Source organism: Panicum hallii, chromosome 7 (assembly GCF_002211085.1).
Source record: "Panicum hallii strain FIL2 chromosome 7, PHallii_v3.1, whole genome shotgun sequence".
Classification (NCBI taxonomy): domain Eukaryota; kingdom Viridiplantae; phylum Streptophyta; class Magnoliopsida; order Poales; family Poaceae; genus Panicum; species Panicum hallii.
Genome location: NC_038048.1, coordinates 44,676,939 through 44,684,491, shown reverse-complemented (window position 1 = coordinate 44,684,491; position 7,553 = coordinate 44,676,939). Strand labels below are relative to the sequence as shown.

Here is a 7,553-nt window from a genome sequence, read left to right as displayed (position 1 = left end):
CGAGACCCGTCGTCCGTGCCGTCACGGAAGCCAATCGGAGCCCTGAATGAGGCTGCATCTGATAAGGCGCTTATCTGAATTCTGAAGAATCTGAACCCTGCAGCACATCATACTATCCGAGTAAGATTTCTCCGCCGGAGGCCAGAGGTCAGCGTCGCCTGCAGCAAATCATCGCATCGTATGGGTTTGTTCGACCAACCGGTGCATTCCGCCGCCGCCCACACGACCGCTGCCATTCTTGACGCAGCCTCAAGTGATCTGAATGATCAGATGAAAGCGAAAATACGAATCGCCGCTTCCCTTTCGCTGGGCTTCCTTTGCTCTAGCAGAACCCCGTCTGCCAGATTGCCTCCAGAATCCAGATTCACGGAGCTGATAGGCAAGTGCATGGCCTGCCATCCCCGCTCATGGACAGCTCTCCACCTCCGCCGGAGAACAACGCGTGCGCGCGGCGCGGACCTACATGAACACCGTCCGAGTCACCAACGAGGGAGGAGACAGGGAGTGGAGGCGTCCGAGCGCCCAAGTGGGACATGGAGGAGTCCATGATCGATCGGGGTGGCCACCGGGGACGCCATGGGCGGCCTGCACGGCGCAGAAGTTTTTGCAGAAGAACCCTAAACGAGATCAAAATATTTACATAAAACCCCCTAGTACGGACCGCGATTATTAATCGCGATCCAATTGTTTTCATAAAACCCCTAGATTGGATCGCGATTACTAATCTCGGTCCAACTATTTACATATAACCCCCTAAAATAGGATTTAGTTTTTGCAAGAAAATCCCTCTGTTCAATCCTTTGCGGCGCGTGCAGGCGGAGGACGGCTCGAGGGGGGAGCCGGCCGCCGGGGCTTGAACGACCTGTGGGCTGGTGGCCGAGTGGTAAGATGTCGAGGTTGACGACGGAGCCGGAAGTCTAGGCAGGACGCTCTGGCACCGGAAACCTAGTGTAGATCGGGCGCATCTAGGGGAACGACCAGGCGGTGTTGGCGCGGACATGGCCGGTGGCCATGGCGGCACGGTCCGGTACCAGGGAGACAAGGACCAGCGACCGGTCCCGGCGAACTACGCGAGACGCGATCAAAACTTACCGGGCAGCGCAAATGACCCCCTAGCACGAGCACAAGCCGCGGGACATGGACGACGACCACCGGCGGTGGAGGAAGGGTGCGCGGCGCTGCCCAACTGCCCAGCCTTCCGCAAAGAATATTCATCGGAGGCGCACGCAAATGTCAGGGTGATCCAGGCCGCTGCGATCAGCACCGTCATGGTTTGGGCGGGCGGCGTGCATCCTGCGGCCATGGCGCGAACGCGGATTCGATGGCAAACAGGCAACAGGGTGTGGGCGCGCGTGAGGAGAGGAGCATCTCAGTTTGTGCGCCGGCAGCCTGGCACGGCGCTCCGGCGGCCACGCAGCTCGGTGCTCCCTAGCTGTGCTGCCTACGGACTACGGTGTGCGGCTCTCAAGTCCGAACTCCGAAGGCGTTCGCCAATCGCTATCCTATCCTCTGCACCTCCATCGTTGCTGGCCGCTGCTATCGATGATCCAAATAATGGCCACGGTAAAACCCTTATTGCCGGTGGCAAAGATGGCAGTGGACGTGGACGCCGCTTCTAGACTGTGGTGGGAGGGAAGACGCACGCTAAAATTCCAAGAAAAATCATGAGCGCTGAAAATCCATCGCCGCAGCATGGCACAAAATTTCAGACCCTCGTACGCTGTATAGAGCGAGAAATAAAAATGAGAATCCGATTCGCGCCTATTTTCCAGAGCTACGAACGCTTAAAAATCTTGCGAAAATTCATGGGTATCGGGAGTGGATCCCCGCAGCATGGTACGGAATTTTAGACTCTGACATGTTGCACCGGGGGAGAAATTAAAAGTGACAGGCTTCTGCCTTGGGTGGTCGGTAAATCGGATTAGACCCCTTTTTGCCAGGGGTATGGGTTCGTAAAAATTTCCAGGAAATTCATGGAGGTAGAAAATGGTTATCCTCAGCATTCCACAAACATTCAGGTTCTAATGTTTGGACAGAGATGAAAAAGATGAGTGTGAGAGCGAGGGAGGGGGGAGAGAGAAATTGGGAAAGGCACCCCTGCTTGCAGGTGCAGACCAGTCCTGGTGCAGACTGCAGAGCATGCTCATGTCGTGCTGTAACCGCTGTTGTTGCCTCTTTGATCCACGGTACTGCACAAAGTTTGTAATTTTGGAGCTCAGTAAACGAGGATGCATGCGTGCCCGATTAAGCATGTAATCAGCAGGTCTGATGCTGCCAGCCAACGCTAAATGAACTGCGGCGCAGGCAGTTTGTTCTCTGAACTTTTCCGTGCCAGTACTCGGTACACTTTCTCATATTTTTTTAAGATCACGTGGTTCGACGTATATTATTAAGAAGAAGAAAATTAACCTAGTTTATATATAAACAGGTCCTGAAAACCATACACCACCAACAACTACACCACATACAACTAGCAAATATGGCTAAAATGCTCATCATTGCCAAGCTTATCACACACATGACCAAGCAGCTCTGAATTGTAACCTAACCGAACAACCTCTATAGTTTTAAGGTACCACAACACCAACACCAACACCAGGATGACAATTCATGGAAGAAGCAACCATAAATAGCTTCGAGTCATCATTGCTGAGCTCGCCCAAACATCTCGACGCAGCACCTCCGACTTCCAAAAACCACCTACACCACAGTCAAGCACGACCAGTCAAACATCTCGCGGCGACGCCTTCAAAAAGTACTACGACTAGGCTTTCACCCTGACCTCCACCACACCACCACGAGTGAACGACCTCCACCACACCACCACGGGTGAACGACTAAAAAGCCATGCCACATAAGACAAGGAGGTGCTTCGCTATGACGTCATCCCATAGCCCCGGCTCGCTAGCCACCACACCACCGGGCCTCCACCTCCGCTACTCCACCGACCCTCCGTGCCACCACCGCGCCACCACATTTGTCTGCCGTATCCTTATCCACCAACGCTATTGCAACACCTGCACATCAAAGGGGTGGTCCGGTGCCACCAACCGCTCTACCTCTACACCGTCGGCGTGCCCCCACATAGGCCGCCACCAGCAACATCACCACGACGCTGCTGGTGTGCCCTTCACACAAGCCGCCCCCAACAACACCACCACAGCACCACCGCCGAAGGCAGATTTGCGCCGTCCACCGCCGTTCCCACCGGAGCACCGAGAAGATGACGATGCTGAACCGAGGAACGTGCCGCCTCACGCCAAGCAGAGCACCAGGTGACGCCAGGGCGCCGGAGTGGCGTCGTCCACACCGTAGAAGGCAAGGTCCCCGCAGGGACGCCTCGCTCCCGCACCTGTGCAGGGCCCCTGCCGTCCGCCTCCACGCCAGTAGCAGCCGCACAGCCTCCTCCACGCCCTGCTCCTGCGCAGGCCCCCCGCCAGCCGCAACTGCGCCAACTCGCGGCCACCGCACAGCCTCCGCCATGCTCCCGCAGTGTAAAGATCAGAGGTGCGGTGGATATCGTGGTGGAACGCCGACCTCCAAACTCGGAGACCTCAGCGGTTGCGTGTTGATTAATTAAAACGCACAACATGGTGCGATACATATATATGGCGCAGATCATGACCGGCTAGGAGATATTCTAGGAAGGAAAAGATTTACAACAAGAGTCCTAGACTTATACAACAATCTACATCCTTAGCCGGTCAAGTCTCTCCATATTTAGTTACATTTCCATATTTGGTTTATACTATGTTTAACACTCCCCCTCAATCTAAATCTTCTCTAGATTCAGATTGCCTTTGAAAATCTCCAACTGCCGTGCAGCTAAGGGTTTTGTAAACCCATCGGCTATCTGATCCCTTGTCGACACATGTTCAATATCAAGTAAACTTTTTGCAACCCTTTCTCGCACAAAGTGATAATCCACTTCAATATGCTTTGTTCTTGCAAGAAAAACTGGATTTGCAGAAAGATATTTGGCTCCTATATTATCACACCATAGCTTTGCTTTTCTTGGTGCTTGAATTCCAATTTCTAACAGCAAAATCTGAATCCACATAATTTCTGCAGTTGCATTAGCCAGTGCTTTATACTCAGCTTCTGTACTTGACCTTGATACCGTCGCCTGTTTACGTGCATTCCAAGACACCAGATTTGAGCCTAAGAATATTGCAAAGCCTCCTGTAGAGCGCCTATCATCAATACATCCAGCCCAATCTGCATCACTAAAACCATTGACCAGAAGAGATGACATCTTCCCAATTTTGAGTCCAAGTTTCATAGTATGCTTAATATATCTTAGAATTCTTTTGACTGCTGCTCAATGAACTGTAGTAGGAGCATGTAAATATTGACATACCTTGTTGACTGCAAAAGAGATGTCTGGTCTTGTCAATGTTAAATACTGTAAAGCACCAACCATGCTTCTATATTGTGTCGCATCACTAGGACCAAGTAAATCCCCTTCATGAACACAAAGCTTTTCTGAAGTTGACATAGGAGTATTTACTGGTTTACAATCACTCATGCCAACTCTTTTTAAGACATCTGAAGTATATTTTTCTTGAGACAAAATTATACCATCTGAAACTATATTTACTTCTATTCCAAGAAAATAATGTAGATCACCTAAATCTTTCAAGGCAAACTCTTTATTAAGATCACTGAGTAAAGCTGTAGTTGCACTTGGCATTGAACTAGCCACAATAATATCATCAACATAAATAAGCACAAACATGCTAATATTCCCTTTGTTATAAAAGAACAAAGATGTATCTGCTCTTGATGGCTTGAAACCCAGACTTTGTAATTTCATACTCAATCCGGAATACCACGCTCTTGGAGCTTGCTTAAAACCATACAAAGCTTTATCAAGTTTGCAAACATAGTTAGGCAAAGATTTATCCTCATATCCTGGTGGCTGTCTCGTATAAACTTCCTCTTCCAAAACTCCATGTAAAAAGGCATTTTGCACATCTAATTGACGAAGACTCCAACCTCTTGACACAGCCACAGACAAGATAACTCTAATTGTTGTTGCCTTTACTACAGGACTAAAGGTATCTTCATAATCTATACCATATCTTTGCTTAAAACTCTTTGCAACTAAACGAGCTTTATATCTGTCAAGACTTCCATCAGCTTTTCTTTTTATCTTATAGACCCACTTACAATCAATAATATTAGTTCCTTTCCTTGGAGGTACCAAATGCCATGTTTTGTTTTTCATCAAAGCAGAATACTCTAAATCCATAGCTTCTTTCCAATGTTTATTTCCAAAAGCTTCATTTAAATTTTGTGGTTCTCCTGATGAAGTAAAACAATTGTATCTAATGGTGCCATCAGTATATACCTTAGGCTTCCGTATCCCGGATTGTAGTCTTGTTCTTGGCCGAATTGTTGTTTCCTCAACAGAAGGCACACCAGCAGGCTCGAAGCTGGTTGGAGCAGAAGATCCAGGAAGGGCCGACAGCACAGGCGGATCAGTTGCGGGATTTGCACCACTGGTCGATCCAGGAGAATTTGCGCTAGGAGAACCTGTGTCCGCGTCGGCTTCCTCTCCTGTTGGCAACGTGGCGCCCTCCTGTTGGGTCGAACCTGCACCGGCCGATCGGAGGATTGGTACAGACACCGAATCCCCCCTGTTTTCTGCACACACTTCATCACATGAATTATTAGAATTAAACATATGATCACTCGATAGTTCTCCCCCTTGATCAAGTGTCGATGGCCTAAGATCAGAAGGAAGAAGAGAGATCTCATGACGAAGACGAGTTCCTGCATTTGGATGAAGTTGGGCAAAGGGGAAAATATTTTCATCAAATGTGACATCCCGAGATATATAAACTCGACCTGTAGAAGGATCTAAGCATTTAAATCCTTTGTGTAAAGGACTATAACCAAGAAAGACACATCGTGTGGATCTGAACTGAAATTTGTGGGTATTATAGGGGCGAAGATTAGGCCAACAAGCACAGCTAAAAATCCTAAGGGAGGAATAATCTGGTTTTTTATGAAATAAACGTTCAAGAGGAGTTTCAAAATTTATAACTCGACTAGGAGTACGATTAATCAAATAAGTGGCAGCGATAAAGGCATCCTCCCAAAACTTAAGCGACATAGATGCATGCGCTAATAAAGCTAGGCCAACTTCAACAATATGCCGATGCTTTCGTTCGGCAGCCCCGTTTTGTTGGTGAGCATGAGGACATGAAACAAGATGAGAGATGCCAATGCGCTCAAAAAAGGAGTGAAGTTTTTGATATTCTCCTCCCCAATCAGTCTGCATAGATATAATCTTGCGATTAAAGAGCCTCTCAACAAGATTTTGAAATTCATGAAATTTCTGAAAAACTTCAGATTTGTGCTTAAGAGGATAGAGCCACACAAATTTGCTATAGTCATCAATAAAACTAACATAGTATTTGTTTCTTCCAACACAAAAGGGCGAAGGTCCCCAGACATCTGAGAAAATAAGTTGCAAAGGTTGACTCGGAGCACTATGAGATTTTGGATAAGGAAGCTGATGACTCTTTGCCTTTTGGCAAGCATCACACATAGATTCTTTATTTGATTCACCTAAACAAGGGAGATTATTCATACTAATAACTTTAGAGATAATGGGAGCAGACGCATGACCCAAACGACTATGCCACCTTTCAAAAGATGGCTTGACAACTCCAAAAGCTTGCTTTATGGTGGATGAAGGAGGAAGAGGATATAGGCCCTACGGCATGATCCTCTAAGTATGGTGTTCTTCGTGACCTGATCCTTGATCAAAAAATAATCAGGGTGAAATTTAAGGAAAGTGGAATTATCTTTAGTAAGACGATGAACGGAAACAAGATTTTCAGCAGCTTTTGGAACGTGAAGAATATTATTTAGATGTAAATCACGAGTTGGGGTATGAACTATTGAATGACCAATATGTTTTCCATACATGCACCGCTTGCGGTGTGAATCTGATCGCCTCCGTTGTACTTGTCACGAACGGCGAGCTTCTCAAGATCACTAGTTATGTTGTCCGTAGCACCAGTGTCTATGTACCAGTTTTGATCCATGGAATAGAGGCTCATAGCAGCAGCAGCGTGTCGTTCCTCTGGAACATAATTCTCATCAAAACGGTGCCAGCATTCAAGCGCCGTATGTCCTGTCTTGAAGCACACTTGGCAAATGGGGCACCCATTGCTGTCATGGGCTGCAATAGGTCCGGTGGGAAAATTCCTGCGTGGCTGGTTCTGCTGGTTGTGGCGTGACTGTTGCTACTGTCCACCCCCACCAGAGCCTCGGCCAAAGCTTGATCGCCCACGACCGCCACGGCCAGAACCACGCATCTGCTGGTTCCCGCCACGGCCGCCTCTCCCTGCGGTGTTGGCTGATGAAGATCCTGTGCCAAGCTGTAGTTCTAATCTAGTCTCAAAACTTAGTAATTGTGAGTACAGTTCAACAGGGGTAACAGGTTCAATCCTAGTTACAAGAGCAGAAACTAAAGGATTGAATTCTAGATCTAGACCATTGCAAATATACATCACCAACTCTTCATCATCAAGAGG

At 48.1% G+C, this 7,553-nt stretch overlaps 1 non-coding gene across 1 annotated transcript; it reads right to left on the bottom strand.

The window, feature by feature from the left end:
* Positions 1-7,414: 7,414 nt before the first annotated feature.
* Positions 7,415-7,553, bottom strand: LOC112901820. The gene has a single exon (XR_003230397.1). It is a non-coding gene; the product is annotated as a small nucleolar RNA Z247 (small nucleolar RNA).